The following is an 18,332-nucleotide window of genomic DNA, read 5'->3' on the forward strand; positions in this document are numbered from 1 at the left end:
TGGGATTTTCTCAACGCAAGGAGGAGTAAGGAAAAAAAAACACACACCTCAAACAGTCCCATCAACTTTGGCTAAAATGCTGTGATTCCAAACCAAGTCCCAGAACACGGCTGTGCTTGGTTTCTCCCTAGCAGAAAACAGAGCAGCTTGGAAACCTGTCAAGGGTATGGATGAGCAGTCTGGCTGCTGGGCTGCTGGAGCTGTGAGCTTAAGTCCCTCTGCCTTCTCAAGTCCATGCCAAAACTTCTCAGCTCAGCCCCGCTGCTGCTTTCTTCCAGCAAATGAGCAGGAGGAGGAGGAGGAGAAGAGAAAGAGAAGGGAGGAGGAGGCTTGCCTTTTTTGCAACCACAAGTTCATAACACAGCCAGCAGCAGAAGATAAGATTCTGCCTAGCCCTCTCTCGCTAGCTATGGATGCACTTTTGCTCCTCTCCAGGTGATCAGACTGTTCTGTCAATCAGGCAGCTGATGGCAGGCGTGTGTGCTACAATGTACAGAGATCTGGGGGTGGGGAGCAAGCCAGCACGCGGAGGAACATCATTTCCCTGGTCTTGTCAGCTGCAAAAGGATGGGAGAGCAGCCAGCAAATGCTTCTTGGATTGAAAAAACACCACCACCACAAAAAACCCTCTTATTTTCCCTTCCCTTTAAGTGCTGAATTACCAGCCCTGTTATTCCTCCTCCCTTGGAAATCATCTAGGGGGATGTTAGGATTGGTGTGGACAGCAATGAGGAATGGCTGCAATGGCTGTTTGGAATGGAGGATTCAGCAACAGGGATGGAGGAACCTCACACCTGGTGGCCATAAGGCCAGCGGTGGAAGAAGCCACTCGGGCACCTGGGGCGATGCGCCCAGGGGCAGAGCGAGCCACCAATAGGGGTGGGGTGCACCATGGGGCCTCCTGAGTCTGCCTGCCTCCTCCCACTCAGCTGCCCTACAGTGACTCAGGTTTGCTGCAGGCCCTGCAGTGAGTGCTGTCCAACATTTTGTCACCCTCTTCAGTGGTGACACCTGGGGTGGCCCACACCCACCACACCCCTTCCTCCACCCCTTCACTAGGCCCTTCTGTCTGGCCATTGGGAGTCTCTGCAGGCCATGACCCTCACTGGCCCTGATTCACACCCTCCTTGGCTGGCTGGGATGTGTCCCTGAACTCTGATCTTCATGAAGGATAGAGATGGGTGTGGGAGTGTGTGTACTAGCATACTGTAAAAGGTAAAGGTAAAGGACCCCTGACAGTTAAATCCAGTCGCAGACGACTCTGGGGTTGCAGTGCTCATCTTGCTTTACTGGCTGAGGGAGCTGACGTTTGTCCACAGACAGTTTTTCCGGGCATGTGGGCCACCATGACTAAGCCGCTTCTGGTGAAACCAGAGCAGTGCATGGAAACGCCCGTTTACCTTCCCGCCTAAGCAATACTTATTATCTACTTGCACTTTGATGGTGCTTTTCGAACCTGCTAGGTTGGCAGGAGCAGGGCCGAGCAACAGGAGCTCACCCCGCCATGGGGATTTGAACCACTGACCTTTTGATCAGCAAGCCCTAGGCTCTGTGGTTTAACCCACAGCGCAGCCACGTCCCTGTAGCGTACTGTACGAGAGGTAAAATTTAAATTCCTTGTTTTGCCCACCTTTGCCCCACCCACAACTGGTATGTGGCTGCAGGAAGTTTTCTCTAGGTTTTCTCTAGCCAGCATGGTGTTGTGGTTAAGAGCAGTGGACTCGCAATCTGGTGAACCAGGTTTGCTTCCCTGCTCCTCCACATGCAGCTGCTGGGTGACCTTGGGCTAGTCACAGTTCTCTGAAGTCTCCCAGCCTCACCCGCCCTCACAGAGTGTGGTTGTGTGGGGGGAGGAAGGAAAAGGAGATTGTTAGCCACTTTGAGACTCCTTAAGGGGAATGAAGGCGGGAGATGAAGTCCAAACTCCCTTTTTCTTAGGTAATATGTGGCCCCTTGGGGTTGAAACAAAAGGTTCTGTTCCTGAATTAGATGTGAATTTCTGAGGTGATATTTACCTTTTGTGGGTTTTGTAGGAAGTACTGGCAAGCACACTGGTGACTCCTGCTCTTATGGGTGGCAGGAGGCTCCCTGAGTATTTGCTCACAAATAATCAGGGTGGTGATAAGGGCACCCAGTGAAGCATCAGAAAAGGGACCTCATGGCAGTGGTGCCAGCTGAGACTAGGCCTGTCTATCTCCCACAAGTAATCCCTAGTATCCTGCCTCTGCCCTCATGAAGGCTATCAGTGGTTACTAGCCACAGCACCTATGTCTCCCTCCACTCTCAGATGGCATGGCTTTTAATCCCAGTTGCTGGGAATCATGTGAGAAAAACATAATAGGCAACTGGTTGAGGGTTTCCAATAAGGGGCACCTCATTGGTCATGATGAGAATATGTTGCTGGAGTAGATGGGCCTCTGGCCAGAAGCTCCTTATGTCCCCCCAGACATACAGTCTTCAGAGATTTCTGAGAGAAGGAAAAGTTCCTTGAAGCCAGTTCAAGTCTGTGGTTTTGAGATGTCCACCGTCCTTCCCCACTCTTGCACATGGTCTTCTTGACATATGGCCAACATGAAAGAGGAAAACTGCCTCAGGTTCTCTTAAAGACATATTCTGCTCTCCACCCTGATCATCAGACAAATGCTAACCACAGCACCAAATGTCCCCGGATCAATGAGACGGTTTTCACTACAGACTTCAGGAACAGGGGGCCTAAGGCCAGTCTGCCTTTCAAATGGACCGAGACGAGCGTCAGCTATAAAGTCAGATCCGTCCCTCTCCAGGTTTCATGTGATGCCCTCAGACTCAGAAGATGTCCAGGACGGCACTTTCTCACCAACTTTCTGGTGGGAACTTTACTGCCTCAGATTAATGGGGAGTCCACATGACTCGGGAGCAAATGCAGTTTACTGCCACAGATATTTCATTCGAAGAAACACTTGGAAATGGAAAAATGGTTTGCACAATGCTTACAAATGAAGACCCAAGGGTTTCAGGGGAGCAAATTTGCTGTTGGTTGGTAATGGGTTCCCTAGAAATGCAGAGGGATGGATAAACACCTTTCTGAACAAATGAAATGGGCTCCTCAACTGGCAGGTGTGAGGAGCCTCAAGCCTGAGGGCAAAATGCAGTTTGCTGGGCCTCTTTATTCAGCTCTTTGAACTCTCCACAGGCTCATATCCCTCACTAGCCCTACTACTGCATACCCTCCCTGAGTGATTTTGCCTGGTTAGAATGTGTCCTTCAACTTTGCCAGAAGCTGAGGGACAAGCCAACATTGTTCCCTGAACCCCTGGCCTACCTGGCGGCAAGTCCGTTGGTCAAGTCCCCAGTCCAGGGTCAAGCCAGGTGTCCAAAGTGAAGCAAAGTTAGTTGAGGGACATCAACATGGGCAGTTGAGCAGACACAGCACCTCAGCTCTGCTGCCCTTTTATACTTGGTGTGCTGATTGCAGCATCTAGGCTTGATGAGGCATGCGACCCTCACCTGTTCCCAGCACACTCCATCTGAGGAATCACATACTACCTCCCAGAGCTAGCGAGCCCCACCTGGCCAGCTAGGGAGCTGGGCTGTGGGCCCTTGCCTGCCTCAGCCTCCTGGAGCACCCCTCCCACTGCTCCCTACGCCTCAGAGCCTGCCATGCTCATGGAGACAGGTGCCCCTCTAGCTCTGGTGATTGGTCCTGCTGCTCTGGTTCCTATGCACTGACCCCCATCCTCTTGTCATCCTCCATTACACCATGAGAACTTCCTACACCAACCTCTCCTTCCCCATTCCCTGCTTGCCCTGGTGTGTCCCAGTCCCAGCTACACCCCTCGCTGGGATCCTCTTCCTCCTCTCCATTGCCCTGCCGGTTCATGACACATTGACAGGTTCGTCCTTCCTTGTAAGTGGGGCCTGGAGTGCTCCAGTTCAGGCTTCCAGTCAGCCATGGCCTTTCCCTAGGTCACTCCATTCTGTTCCCCGTCACTTTTGTTTTCTGTCCTCTTCACCCACAAAAACAGGCAGCTAGCCTTCTGTGTCTTAATAGGAGGCACTTAATAGTGTGTTCAGTTTTACTTGAGTGATTTTTGGGGTCCTGCCTTTTTAGGTTTCCCCCCCTCAGATAGATAGATCTGTATATTTACTTCTGCAGACTTTGGTTTTTCCTCTAAGCCTGTAGATATCTCCCTCTTGTGTGTGATGCATAAGGAGCCACACTCAAGGGTCCCAACCTGTATATCAGATAGGGATATGCAATCCTCAAAGGTAAATTTTCCAATGAAGCAGAAAGAAAGAAGAAAGAAAGAGAAAGAAAGAAAGAAAAAGAAAAGAAAAGAAAGAAAAGAAAAAAAAAGAAAGAAAGAAAGAAAAAAGAAAAGAGAAAGAAAGAAAGAAATCGCAAAAGGTTTTAAGAACACAGTGCAGAATTGAGGACCACCTGTGCAATGGGACTTACTCCCACTCTCCTTCCTCTCCATGACCTCCTAAGGCTGTTCTGTATTTTGCTCCAACACTCCAGAGTGGATTTAGAGGGGTGCAGGAAGAGGGGAGGGGTGGAGAGTTTAGTTTCAGAAGCAGTCCTCCTTCTACACAGGCAAAAACTTAGTGGAATCCTGCTGAACGTGTTGTAGGCAGTCCTAGTCCTTCTCAGAGTAGACCCATTGAAATTAATGGGCATGACTAATTTATGTCCATTTCAATGGGGTTACTCTCAGTAGGACTTAACTGGATGCAACCCATTGGGGGGGAAAAATCCAGCATCTAGCTGAGCATCCCATCTTCACAGTGACTAATCAGATGCCCCTGTGGGAAGTTCTGAAGCAGAACCTGGGCGAAAGAGAAATCACAATCCCCGCTTGTGAATCCCAGCAATAGGCATTCAGGAGCAGACTGCATGATTTTTCAAAGCTCTCTTCTTAGCTTTCCAAATTCTAGGTGGAAAGCTGTCCATGCACAAGGATTCATGCAAGCACAAACATTTTTTTAAAACGTGGAGCATTCTTACCTGCTTTCCTTTTCTTTTCAGGAACGATAACGAGCAACATAACTGGGATATCGGTTTGCTGCTAATGTCCTCTGGTAGGAAGTGTATTTATTTTGTAGATTTCCCCATTGGGTGTCGAAAGCATGCGTGCAGGCTACAACTGGCTCGTGGTGTTCTTCCACGTCTGCTCACAGGTGCCCCGGGATGTCCAGAGAATGAAAGTCCACTGCAAAGAGATGGTCCAGGATTGATGGAATAAAAAGTTGACTGCTTCCCACCACAGACCACCCAATCAGATATAGTAGGTGTGGCCATTTGCATTGCTGGCACAATTCCTCAGCAGGTTTGTTTATTTGTTCAGTACAAAAGGGACCAAGGTGTTATTTAAATTAGGTAACATTTCCCTGGCACTCTCTTGACTTCTCTTGCATTTCTTACAGGAAAGTGGTACATGGATGTTTCCTGGCCAACCTAAACACTAAACTATGAAGATTCCCCCCTCCCATAGAATAGCTCAGTGTTAGAGCATCTGCTTTGCATGCAAAGAGTCCCAGGTTCAATCCCCAGCAACTGCAGGTTGGTCTGGGAGCGACTCCTTGTCTGAAACCCCGGGGAGCTGCTGTCAGTAGACAATACTGAGCCACATGGACCAATGATCTGGATCAACATAAGACAGCTTCCTATGTCTTTAGGGAAGAGCTATAGCGTAGCTGCTTTGCATGTGGGAAGTCCCAGGTTCAATCCCCATCATTCCAGATAGCACCACTGCTGGTCAGTGAGTTTGATGGGCCACTTGTCTAACTTGGTATAAGGTATCTTCTGATTATGAGTTGCTGAAGATCAGCAGGGTTTACAACAAAATGGCTATTCCATCACCCATTAGAATCCCTGGCATGTTGGACTTCAGATATAGAATTGTATCCAGAAAGTGAAGCAAGGCTTAATTTTGAAGTGCAAGGGCTCATAGAAACATAGAATCGTAGAGTTGGAAGGACCCAAAGGGTCATCTTGCCCAACCTCCTGCAATGCTCACAATGCCCAGAACTACACCCCTAAGGAGAGTCAAAAAATGGCTGCAATGGGGAGACCATGATGGACCACAAAAGGTCAAGCTTTCCTACCTGTTCTGCCCCACCCACCCCTAGCCTGGGGTCTTTATAAGGAAGAGCTACTGCATGGGAGTTGGTTTCTCTCAGGCATTTTTTTGGAGTGGTGGTTCTAGCATTTAGGTAGGTGAGTGGCTGACTGTATGTGTGTTAGGAAAGGGGGAGAAATTTGATTCAGATTGCACTTACTAATTTGCACTTACTGAAACAATATATGAACCACAACACTTCTATCTTTTGAAAGCCACACGTCTCTGGATTTTGTAGTGTGGTTTTCCTGTCAAGTGTTGTTGTTGTTTATTATTATTATTATTATTATTATTATTATTATTATTATTATTATGTCATGTGCATAGAAATGCATGTAATGGGGTCAGAAGTGTCCATACAAACTCACAGGTATTGGTGTAACATTTAAAAAATGCACCATCTAAGGGGAAATTGCTTTGCAATAATGTTAACATTGAGCAAAAATGCTGATGGGTTTTTAAGAGGACTAAACCTAATAAAAGTGATTCAGAAATGTGGAGATCCAAACTTCAGGCAGGGGAAATGGAGAAACTGAAATTGATAGATTTGCCTGTCCCCAATTTGGGTATTAGGTTCTGTTGTTGGGATTATTTTGCCTTACTGTATTTTATTTATTGAAACTTGTTATTTGTTAACCTTTGTGAGAACATTAGGAGGATCATTTGGCAAAAAGGCAGTGCAGAAATTAAAATACAAGTGTAGGCAGCTGTGGGTTGAACATATAAAGACATCGGCTGGATCTGGCCAGTGGCCCATCTAGTCCAGCTTCCACTTTCTCCCCCTTCCACTTCCAGCACCTGGTATTCAGGGACGTACTCCCTTCAGCAATGGAGGTAGAACATAGCCTTCATGGTCGGTAGTTACTGATAGCTTTATGTTCTGATTCCCCTTTACAGCTACCCAAATTGGTGGCCATCACTGGGGCTCTTGTGGGAGCAAATTCCATAGTTTAACAATTCACTTTTGTGAAGAAGTACTTTCTTTTGTCTCTGCTGCGTCTTCCGATATTTAGAGCCTTTAGGTGTCCACGAGTTCTCATGTTATGAGAGAGGGAGAAGAACTTTTCTCTATCCACAAATATTGCCTGATAAACTGCAAAGCTCATTGGTGACCTTGGGTCAGTCACTGCCTGACCCTCATTATGCTTGCAGTCCTGTCAAACACCATTCTGGCAGATTTCATTTTATTTTTGTATGCTGCTTCCCCCAGTAGTTTGCAACAACGGCACACCATTAACAAATAAAAACACTTCCCGATTCAAAAGCAATATAGCTTCAAAGTTCAATAAGTGAAACACAACAAAATAAAATAGCAAAAACACAAGGTATCAGTCACAGAACCATAGAACTGTAAAGTCAAAAGGAACCACAAGTGTCCTCTAGTCCACCGCTTGCAATGCAGGAATCACAGCTGAATAATCTCTGACAGATGGCCATCCAACCTCTGTCTACAAACCTCCAATGAAGGAGAAAAAAACCCTCCAATTCTCCAATCAATCGCACTGATTTGGTATGCTGGTTAACCATGGAGCAAGAAACAGACAGCTGTCTCCAACTAAGTTCGACCAGAGTAATCCCATTGAAATAAAATGCATTTAACTTAATTATATCCATTCGTATCAATGAGTCTACTCTGAGAAGGAGTAACACTGAATACAACCTATGGTTTGGGTACATGACCCAAACCCTGGTCCCTTGACTGATGGGAGCTGCAAAGTGACACTAAACCTTATGCTGGCCAAGGCTGGGGAGCTGTCCAGCAGGAGGGGAGCTGTCCATCAGGTAACTAGACTGGGAGCTTGCAAGCAGCAACTGAGAGTTTACATCTGGGACATCTAATCCTCTAGCCCTCCAGATATTGGGTTTCAAATTCCATAATTGACTATGCTGGCTTGGGCTGGTGGGAAGTGGAGTTAAACCCTTATTCAGCTCCCTCCTTGCTGTGTACATTTTGGATGGGATTCCACTAGGACTGTTTGTGAGCAGGTAAGTCTCAGTTTCCAGACTATCAGAGAGATTTCCCAATGAGCACTGCACAAACCCATAGCTGGGCATTTTAGCTTAGAGAATCACAGCATTGCCCTTCCTTCACCGCTGGGGGGCAGCACAGCAGTGCATGCCTCCATAGTAACTGTTGCTTTATATTGCAGTTTGCCAGAAAAAGGTTGATCAAGAGGAACTTAATTGGATTGCATTAGCAGGCATTTAGGTCAGTCTCAGGCAGTCGAGGAGGCGGTCAATTAAGACAACAATAATAATCATACTCCAAGTCCATTAAGGGCCCAGGCTGTGTGCAACCTTTGCAAACGGCTAATTACCCATTCCGTCCTTCTGCTGAAATTGCCCAGGAAAAATCAATCAATCACATTTCAATGCAAGCATTTAGCACCTGTGGAAGGCTGCAGAAGAGCGTTTCTCAAAGAGTGGTCTGGGACCCACCAGCGAGCTTCTCTCAGGTTGGCTTTGCTGCTGCAGCCTGCCCAGTACTCCTCACTTGCAGGGTCTACCCCTAGCTATGCCAGTCTTTTTGACTGTACCAATGCTAGCACCAGAAAGGACACAAGAAGAACCTCCTGGATCAGGTCCATGGCCCATTTAGTCCAACATCTTATCTCCACTGTGGACAACCAGATCATAGCTGTCAAGTTCTCCCTTTTTTTAAGGGAAATTCCATTATGCCGAATAGGATTCCTCGCAAGAAAAGGGAAAACCTGACAGCTATGAACCAGATGCCTCAATTGGGAGCCCACAAGCAGCACATGAGCACAAGTGCGCACTCCATCCCCAAGTTCCACAGCCACCATTTTGCCTCACTGCCACAACTTTTTACATAGCTCCTGTTGGTAGACATCAAGGGTTACATCTAATGCTAATTCTACTCAAAGCAGTAACACGTTAGCCATGTTAATGGACATGACTAAATTGAGTCCATTCATGTCAATGGGTCTATTCTGATTCGAATTTCATTGGATACGACCTCGTGATTTTAATAACACTTACCACTGAGCTATGGCCTTTTTCTAAGATCAAGGGTGGTGAACCACAGGCCTGGGGGACCAAATGTGGTCCTCCAAGCTTCTCCATCTGGTCTTTGGAGCTCTACCCAGGCCACACACCTCTTGGGTTCTGCTTTATATCCTGAGTATTTTTGCCTGGTTGGAATGTGTCTTTGAAATCTGATAATGGCCCTCGCTTACTGATTTATACGCTTATACCTGGCCTTTATACCTCCTGGCAAATAGAAGGGGAAGAAATGGAGGCAGTGAGAAATGGAGGCAGTGAGAGATTTTACTTTCTTGGGATCCATGATCACTGCAGATGGTGACAGCAGTCACGAAATTAAAAGACGCCTGCTTCTTGGGAGGAAAGCAATGACAAACCTAGACAGCATCTTCAAAAGCAGAGACATCACCTTGCCAACAAAGGTCCATATAGTTAAAGCTATGGTTTTCCCAGTAGTGACGTATGGAAGTGAGAGCTGGACCATAAAGAAGGCTGATCGCCAAAGAATTGATGCTTTTGAATTATGGTGCAGGAGGAGACTCTTGAGAGTCCCATGGACTGCAAAAAGATCAAACATATCCATCCTTAAAGAAATCAGCCCTGAGTACTCACTGGAAGGGCAGATCCTGAAGTTGAGGCTCCAGTACTTCGGCCCCCTCATGAGAAGAGAAGACTCCCTGGAAAAGACCCTGATGTTGGGAAAGATGGAGGGCACAAGGAGAAGGGGATGACAGAGGATGAGATGGTTGGACAGTGTTCTTGAAGTGACTGGCATGAGTTTGGCCAAACTGCGGGAGGCAGTGGAGGATAGGTGTGCCTGGAGTGCTCTGGTCCATGGGGTCACGAAGAGTCGGACACGACTGAACAACAAACAACAACACCTGGCCTTTCCTCCAATGAGCTCTAGGTGCTCATCCATTTTCATTCCCCACAATGCCCTAAATTAACACCACCCAGGGGCACCATGGAGAATTATTACAAGGAAGTATATCAAAACCCACTGACAAAAGAGGGCATGCATCAGGATGTGCCTTGCTAAATTCCCCCTCAAGCAGCCCTTGGTTAGTGAATGTATTCTGACTGGGGCTTCCTTTTATAACACAGCGCAGAAGCTGCCACTGGCACAAAACACTGCCAACTCACCTTTTGGCTTGGTCAGCATTTAAGGAGCATCCTTTTATGATGCAATCACTGACCTCATGCAAGGCAAGTGGTCAGGCTGTCTGTATAGAGGGCAAAACTCTAATGTTGCTTCAGCAACAGTCACCCTGAGACTGAGCCTCATATAGGAGCAGCCATTGTGGTCTCAGCTGCAAGCTTTGCCTTACGTGGCAGATGTCTCTTCAGTTAAAACAGCCCAACTCATTCGAATTAAACAATGATTTTTTCTTGGTGTTCCTGTTTAGGTATGTATAGGTTTCTTTTTGTTACTCTTATGTTGTTTTAATGTGTTTGATGTGTTTTCTTTGTTTTATCTTTTGTTAATTGTTTTTGTTTATTTGTTTGATGTATTTGTTGTTTAATGTAGAAAATAATAAAAAATCTTTTTGAAAAAAAAAAAAGAATTTTTTTCCACTTGGCAGATTGGCACCTGCCATTTGGTTTTCGCCTACCTAGTAGCAATCGCCACAACTTTTGTGAGGTTAGGCACTGGGTAAGCCTTTGTTTGGTTGGAGGGGAAGTTGTTGCCTTCACCTGCCCCTCCTCAGTACGGGTATCCTGTTAAAGGGATCCGGGGTGTGAATGCTGTCCGAAGCCTGGATGTGGGCTAGGGCCATGTCACAACTCCTACAGGGGCCACTCGGGGTGCCCTTATTTGATGTGAGTCATAGGGCACCCCCTATCGGGGGTTTACTCTTGTGGACTCCCTGCAAACAGGCAGGAGTCGAGATATAGCCAGTGCCCAGGCCAAACCACTCACATCTGTAACCAATAAAGTGGTGGCCTATTTGAACCCATAAACCAAAAAAACTTCATGTCTCTGTGTTATTATTATTATTATTATTTTATCTTGCTGCTGCTTCTGGTTCATCGTCGCTGCCACCAGCTGGGTGATCCTCGATCCTCCGCGCTTCCCGGAGCTGGCAAGGCCTCATGTCAACAAATATGGTTACCAATAAAACCTTATAACCTATTAAAACTCAAGGTAATAGCTCATTGGAACTTAACATAAATAGTAAAATGATAATAATAAAATCCTATGCTGGGAATCCAGATGACTACACTGTTGTCGTTCAGATAGCAGCTCTCAATCTCATTGCTCTCTCGATAAATCTGGCAACCTTCTCTGTTATCGAGCTGTTCTGGTCGGCTAGAAGTGAAAACAATTTGGCTTCACAAGAGCGGCCCGGGATGGCAGATAGGAGTGGCGTGATGGTCTCATCCCTCACAAGGCCTCATGTCTCTGTGTTTTATTGTTATCCTGGGAACTTTGTGGACCTGAGTACAAGAGGGCTTTCCCCTCCAGCTTCCAGCAACTGGCATTCACAAGTGTTTCTGCTTCTGACTGTAGGCAAAGAATACAGGGCTAATAACCCTTTTCCTCCATGAATTTGTCTAATACTCTTTAAAAGCCACCTAGGTTGGTGGGCCATCACTGCCTCCCATGGGAGAGAGGTCCATAGTTCAACTATATGCTGTGTGAGGAAATATTTTCTTTCATCTGTCTTGAATCTTGCAACATTCAGCTTCATTTGGCTGTCCATAAGTTCTAGTACTATGAGAGGTGCAAAGTTTACCTTTGTACTATAGGTTTGTTTCTACGCTCCTCCTCCCCCTGATCTCTGAACTCCATCTAGGCAACTAAGGGGCATGGTCAGAGTTCAATAACACATTCCCAGCTAGGCAAAAAACACTCAAGGAGGGTGTGAAGCAGGGCCAGTGAGGGGTGTGGGGAACCTGATGAAGCTTGGGCCAGATTAGTGAGGCCCTGGGCCTGAGGTTCAGCCTGGATAGCTCAGTTGGTTAGAGCATAGTACTGACAACACCAAGGTTGCAGGTTCAATCCCCATATGAGACAGCTGCATAGTCCTGCATCGCAGGGGGTTGGACTAGATGGTTTTCAGGCTCCCTTCCAACTCTATGATTCTATAATTTCCCACTCCTGGGACTCTGCTTGTTTCTTTGTGTGAGTGTGCATGAACATTTGTTTGGGAATCGTAGAACTTTAGAGTTGGAAGGAGCCCAAAGGGTCATTCGAGTTCAACCTGCTGCATTGCCGGAATCACAGCTAATGAGAGACAAAGCAAAAAATGGTGGTGAACGTTCAGAGAAAATTGTGCAAATTTCTTCTTCTTCTAGGGCAATGAGAGAGAGAAAAAAAGAAACGTCTTGTTTGATGGCATTTTAAAGGGTGGTTCTCTTTGCATGCAGAAGCTTTGCTGTAAGCTTAGGATGCAATGAGGGTCTCCTCTCTTTATGGTGCTCATGGGCTGACGAGGTTTCTTTGGACCCCTGGGAGGCCAGCCTCCCGAAAACAACAAGCTGCTTTATTCGAGATGGCATTGACAAATGGCTTTGCGGGCTGGCAGGTTCTGATGCAAACCGGTTGAGTCAAAATGTGATTAAGGAACCATGTCTCCAAAGGCAGGGCTGGGATGCCAATGGTAATTTTGCATAGCACATTAAATTAATGAGGATGCCGTCTCCCCAGAACCTCGGCAAATTGGAAATTGCTCAAGGCTCAGACAATCCAAACGATAACGCAGCTTCCAATCTTGCCTAGGGGGAGATGGTAGTAAAACAAAATGGTTTTTAGATGAGCTGTCATTAAAACAGAAACATCTGCCTCCCGGCTTCAGAACGGTGTCCTTATATACTCCCAGGGAAATAAAAATAAAAAGGAAGGTATAGGTGGCTGTGAGGCAAGGCAAGAGCCCTGGACATCTTTGCCTTGCAAGGAAAAGGCTGAGTTTGGAAGTCATGCTTAGAGCTAAGTCTGGCAAGGCAAAATGGACACAGTGGTGGCTGGCACCCTTTGGGACTACAGTGGTACCTCTGGTTACGAATGGGATTCGTTCCAGAGCCCCATTCGTAACCCATGACGTGCGCGACCTGAAGCGCCGCATCTGTGCAGGTGCGCGACATGATTCGGTGCTTCTGCGCATGACGTCACCACGCACTTCTGTGCATGTGCGACATGGCAAACCCGGAAGTAACCCATTCCATTACTTCCCGGTTGCCGCAGTGTGTATCCTGAATGTACGCATCCTGAAGCATTCGTAACTAGAGGTATGACTGTAGTGGGACAGAAGACAGAAGGCCAATGGGAGGTGGTGCCAGAGTCAATGACAAACAGTGTCACAGAGTATACAGTTCAAGTTGGAGTTAACTCTTTATTACCAAAAACACAGTCTCCACAGACTTGGCTGAGTGTCAGGCCTGTTGAGTGCAGCAGCTCATTCCCTGTGGGTCTTACTCCATGAAACCAGTTGCCAAGATTAAAGGTTCCTGCCTCCCCACAGCTGCCTGTGTCCTCCTTTCCAGGGCTTCCCCCCATGCAATTGGAGACTGCACCTTCATGCAGTCAATCTCTTCTCTGCCCGCTTCATGCCACCCCTGGTTCTGGGAGACACAGGGGAGGGGAGCTTGTCACAGCAGGTGGTGGTGACACTCATGAGTCTTCACCAGCTTGACTCATATCTGCCTCTTGAGCTCATACCTTCCAACATTTCTCTGATTAAAATAGGGACGTCCCATTCCATAATGATAAATTTGCTATTTATAACCCACACATTTTACTGGGTTGCCCCAGCCACTCTGGGCAGCGTCCAACATATATAAAAACATTATATATATATTATATAATGTTCCCTGTAAAGGGAATGAATATTATATATATATATATATAATATATATATATAATCACATTCCCTTTACAGGATTGCCTTCAGATAGCTCAGGGATCAGATAACTCCAAACAGACCAACATTTCTTCAATGAAAATAGGGACATCCTAAGGAAAAGTGGGACATTCTGGGGTCAAATCAGAAACCGGGACAGCTTCTCTAAAACCAGGGACATCCCTGGAAAATAGGGACACTTGGAGGGATTGTGAGCTTCTCCCCTTACTTACCACTTACTTGCACTTAGGTCCCATTGAAATGAATGGAGCTTAAGTTAACCATTGACTTCCATGGGACCCGAGTTTGGTTAATTTAGCCTGGGGGTGGTCTGCTGCTACTTCTGCAGGGATCCATGATCATCCTACCTGTGAGTCGTGCAGGACCTGCTCGGGATGCCTAGAGACTCTAGGGATGGGGTGTTGTTTAGGAGTTATTGTTGGTGGGGGATGTCAATATTTAATTTTGCTGCTCTTGGTATTATGGCTTTGCATCTTTATTGTTAGATCATATTATGAATTTTGTGAGGATTGCTTAATTTTGCTGTGTATTTACTGGGATGTTTTCATTTACTCTTTATGACTAATTAATTTTTTTTAGTTTGTATTTAATTATGCAAATATTTGATGCCACAAGTAGTTTTAACTCTTGAAAGACAACATGCACAGAAATGATGACAATCATTCCTGTGATTAGCTGTGATTCCTGCACTGCAGGGGGTTGGACTAGATGACCCTTGGGATCCCTTCCAACTCTGCAGTTCTACGATTTGCCTTCTTCTATATGACGGCTCTTCACACCTTTTGAAGAGTGCTCTCATGTTCTTACTCAGTTCTCTTCTTCTCTAGGCTACACATACCTAGTTCCTTCAACCTTTCCTACAGATTACTTTCTTTCCTTCTGTGGAATGCATCCTCTGAACCTGTTTTATTGTATAAATTACATTTATATCCCACCTTTCTCTTCTGAGAAACTTGAGGTGGCATCCCCTCCCTCCCCATGTTATCTTTACAATGACTCTGTGACAGTGGCGTAGCGTGGATTACCAGTGCCCAGGGCTGCACAGAGCAGGGGTGGGAGGGAGGGAACACGGACAGAGTACACATATACATTCAAATGTCTAATGGAGTCTGTGTCACCCAAGAAATCACAGCCACAGAGATAAGAAAAGAAGGGTTGCTCAGAGCCTCTATAGAAAAAAATACAGAGGTGTACTTATTGGGCATTTTAGGAATGGACATTCCACAGGATAAGAAAAGGCTATTTTTATATGCCACAGCCACAGCCAGATTATTACTTGCTAAAAACTGGAAAGAGGACATCATCCCCACCAAAGAAGATTGGTTAGGTAAACTTTGTGAATTTATAGAATTGGCTAAATTAACGGCAGCCATAAGACACCAGTCAAACCAGAAATTAAGGAAGGAATGGCAACCTTTTGAGGATTATATGAAAAAACACTGTTCCAAAGAAAATCTGTTGATATGTATGGATTAAGTATGTAAAGCTGAATTGGATCACGGCAAAATTAATAATAGGTGAATATTGAATAATAGAAAAACACAATGTAAATAAGAGCATAGAATATCAAAAGATGTCGAGTTGAGGTGGAGGGAAGTCACAACAGTGGAATTTTTATTTTATGTTTTTGTAAAGGATGGTATATTGATTGTGCATATATTTTATAGAATAAACTTTATTAGATAAAATAAAAAAGAAAGAAATGAAGGGTTGTTCTGTTTTCTGGAGATGTCACTTCTTGGTTTGCAGGGAGAAGCCACTTTCAACAGAGCCCAGTGATGGAAGCATTCAGCTGTATTGAGGCAGCTCTGGGTTTTTGAAATTTTGTTCCCCCTAACAATTTTGTGCCAAGGGCAACCCCCCCATGCTATGCCACTGCCCTGTGAGAGGCAGGTTAAGCTGAGAGATGGTGCCTGGACCCAAGGTCATGCAGCAAGCATCCTGGCTGAGTGGGGATTTGAACCCCAACCTGCCAGGTCTCAGTCTTGTACTCTAGCCACTACACCACACCGACTCTTGTCCCAGTTTCTCGCTATCCCTCCTTAAAGCGTGACATCCCAGAACTAGACACAGTCCTCTAGAAGAGATTAAACCAGCGTGGAATGAAGCAGAACCATTATGTCCCATTGCTTGGCAACAACGGCTCTTTTAACGCGGCTGAAAATCACATTAGCAGTTACAAACATGGGTTCTTGCAGAAACTTGGAAAGTAACCTAATTACGATCATTTGCTTCAGCTGCAGAAATCAGGGGGCTTCTGTTTTCCAAATTAAAGGCCTGTCAATTGCAGCAACCCCAGGCCACAGTAAGCTGGAGACTCTGCTTGCAAAATACCTGGGAAGACTTGATTGCAACCAGACGCCCTCCAATTTGTCTGTCAGAGCGCAGAAGTGGCTCTGTACAACAAAAGTGCCGGCAAAGTGGGAATGAGGGTATCATATCCATCTTCTGATGGATGAAAAGGGAGGCACGTTTGCTAAGGAGAAACGGCTGTCAGCAGTTACATTTGACACCAATTGTTCGGAACAGAAGAAGCAATTAAAAGGGAGGCAATGATATGGCGGAATCGCTGACATTTTTGGGGGGGGGGGATATGATGGGTCTCATTACACAAGTCAATCACATTTCCTTCCCCAAAACTTCAACAGTAAAACTCTTTCACTGAATGTCTGCCACTTGAAGCGTGTGGGCGTGGTGGAATGGAAGTCAGAACATGTGCCTGGGAAGAAAGTTTTCCCCCCTCCCTCTTTTTGATGACAATCGGGAGAAACAATTATACACCGGTGGGACCCCCCCCTCCTCGCCATGAGGTCTTTGCACAAATGTTGCTTGGCTTTGGAAGGAGAATTTGGTACAACCAGCCAGGGAACCTGGTGCAACTGGGGTGGTGTGGGGAGGTGGTGAAGTGATGCTCAAGTTACATAGCTCATTCCTACACAGAGGCAATTCCTACCAGGCTGAGTATGACTTACGCCTACAGACAGTGCAAGACAGTTGCATGATATGCAAAAGGGATGAGGGTTGTGACCCCTGCATTGCAGGAAGTCGGGCTAGAGGACCCTTTAGGTCTCTTCCAACTCTACAACCCTGTGATTCTATAAGGGGACCTTTCTCAATAGGAAGGCCACATTCCCACCTGGACAACCTTCCAGGTGCCACATGCAAGTAGCAGATGAGGACAGGGCAAAGGTGGTCAGAGCAACAAATATTAACTTCATATTTCACATAGTTTACGAACACACTTCTTCCATTTGGGCAAGCAAGAGTCATTACCAGAATTCAACGACACATCCGAGCCAGGCAAGGAGGATATGAAGCAGAACCACTGAGGGGGGTGGTCTGGGGAGAGTTCCAGAGGCCATATAGAGAAGCCACAGGCCACATTTTGACCTCTGGACCTGAGGTTCTCTATCGCTGATACATGCTAACATGAAAGCTACCTTGTACTAGGACAGGGCCTCTTGAAATCCTTCACTCTATGTGCAGGCAGAGAAATTGGAGAGAACATTTCACTGAGATTCTCCATTTTGCTAAATGCCCACCTTCCTGCTACCCACAAGGTAGTATGGGGCCACTTTTTCTATGAGGGGATCTTCCAAGAACCGGGACCAGCAAAAATCCTTGGCTGAGGAAAGCAAGGGTGATAAATAATGATGTCAACTGATCCTATTGCTCAAAAGTAAGCCCCATTGAGTTAGATCAGTCTTTGTTGTTCAGTCGTTCAGTTGTGTCTGACTCTTCGTGACCCCATGGACCAGAGCATGCCAGACACGCCTATCTTTCACTTCCTCCTGCAGTTTGGCCAAACTCATGCTAGTCGCTTCAAGAACACTGTCCAACCATCTCATCCTCTGTCGTCCCCTTCTCCTTGTGCCCTCCATCTTTCTAGATCAGTCATACTCCCTAAATAAATATGTATAGGAATAGCAGCTGTAAATTGTTCTTAAAAATACAGTGTTCACTAGTTGGCTGAAAAAACTTACCTTCTTCCTGCCTTTCAAATATTCGTTGATTTAAAAATAAATTAAAAAATCACAACTTGGTCAGCATGATTTTGTTATATGGAGGGCATTCAAGAAACAGGATGCTGGAGAATAAGAGGCACCTCCATATATATTCTCTGGTCTTTACAAGCAAAAGAGAGAGAAAAGAAAGAAGAAAGTATGTGCTTGTGGAGGTTTGCTAAACTAAATCACTGAATAATAGGGAAGGGTAGATCCATTCATTTGTCTGTCTGTGCCTGCTTTGAATATGCTCATTCCTAAGTCCATTTCTGCACTACTCTTCAATTAAAAAAAATGCACCAAAAATTGCATTAATTTTCAACACGCTGTTTCATAAAATGCACACTTTTGCATGTCTCGTC

The sequence above is a fragment of the Lacerta agilis genome, chromosome 8 (assembly GCF_009819535.1).
Source record: "Lacerta agilis isolate rLacAgi1 chromosome 8, rLacAgi1.pri, whole genome shotgun sequence".
In the NCBI taxonomy this organism is placed as follows: domain Eukaryota; kingdom Metazoa; phylum Chordata; class Lepidosauria; order Squamata; family Lacertidae; genus Lacerta; species Lacerta agilis.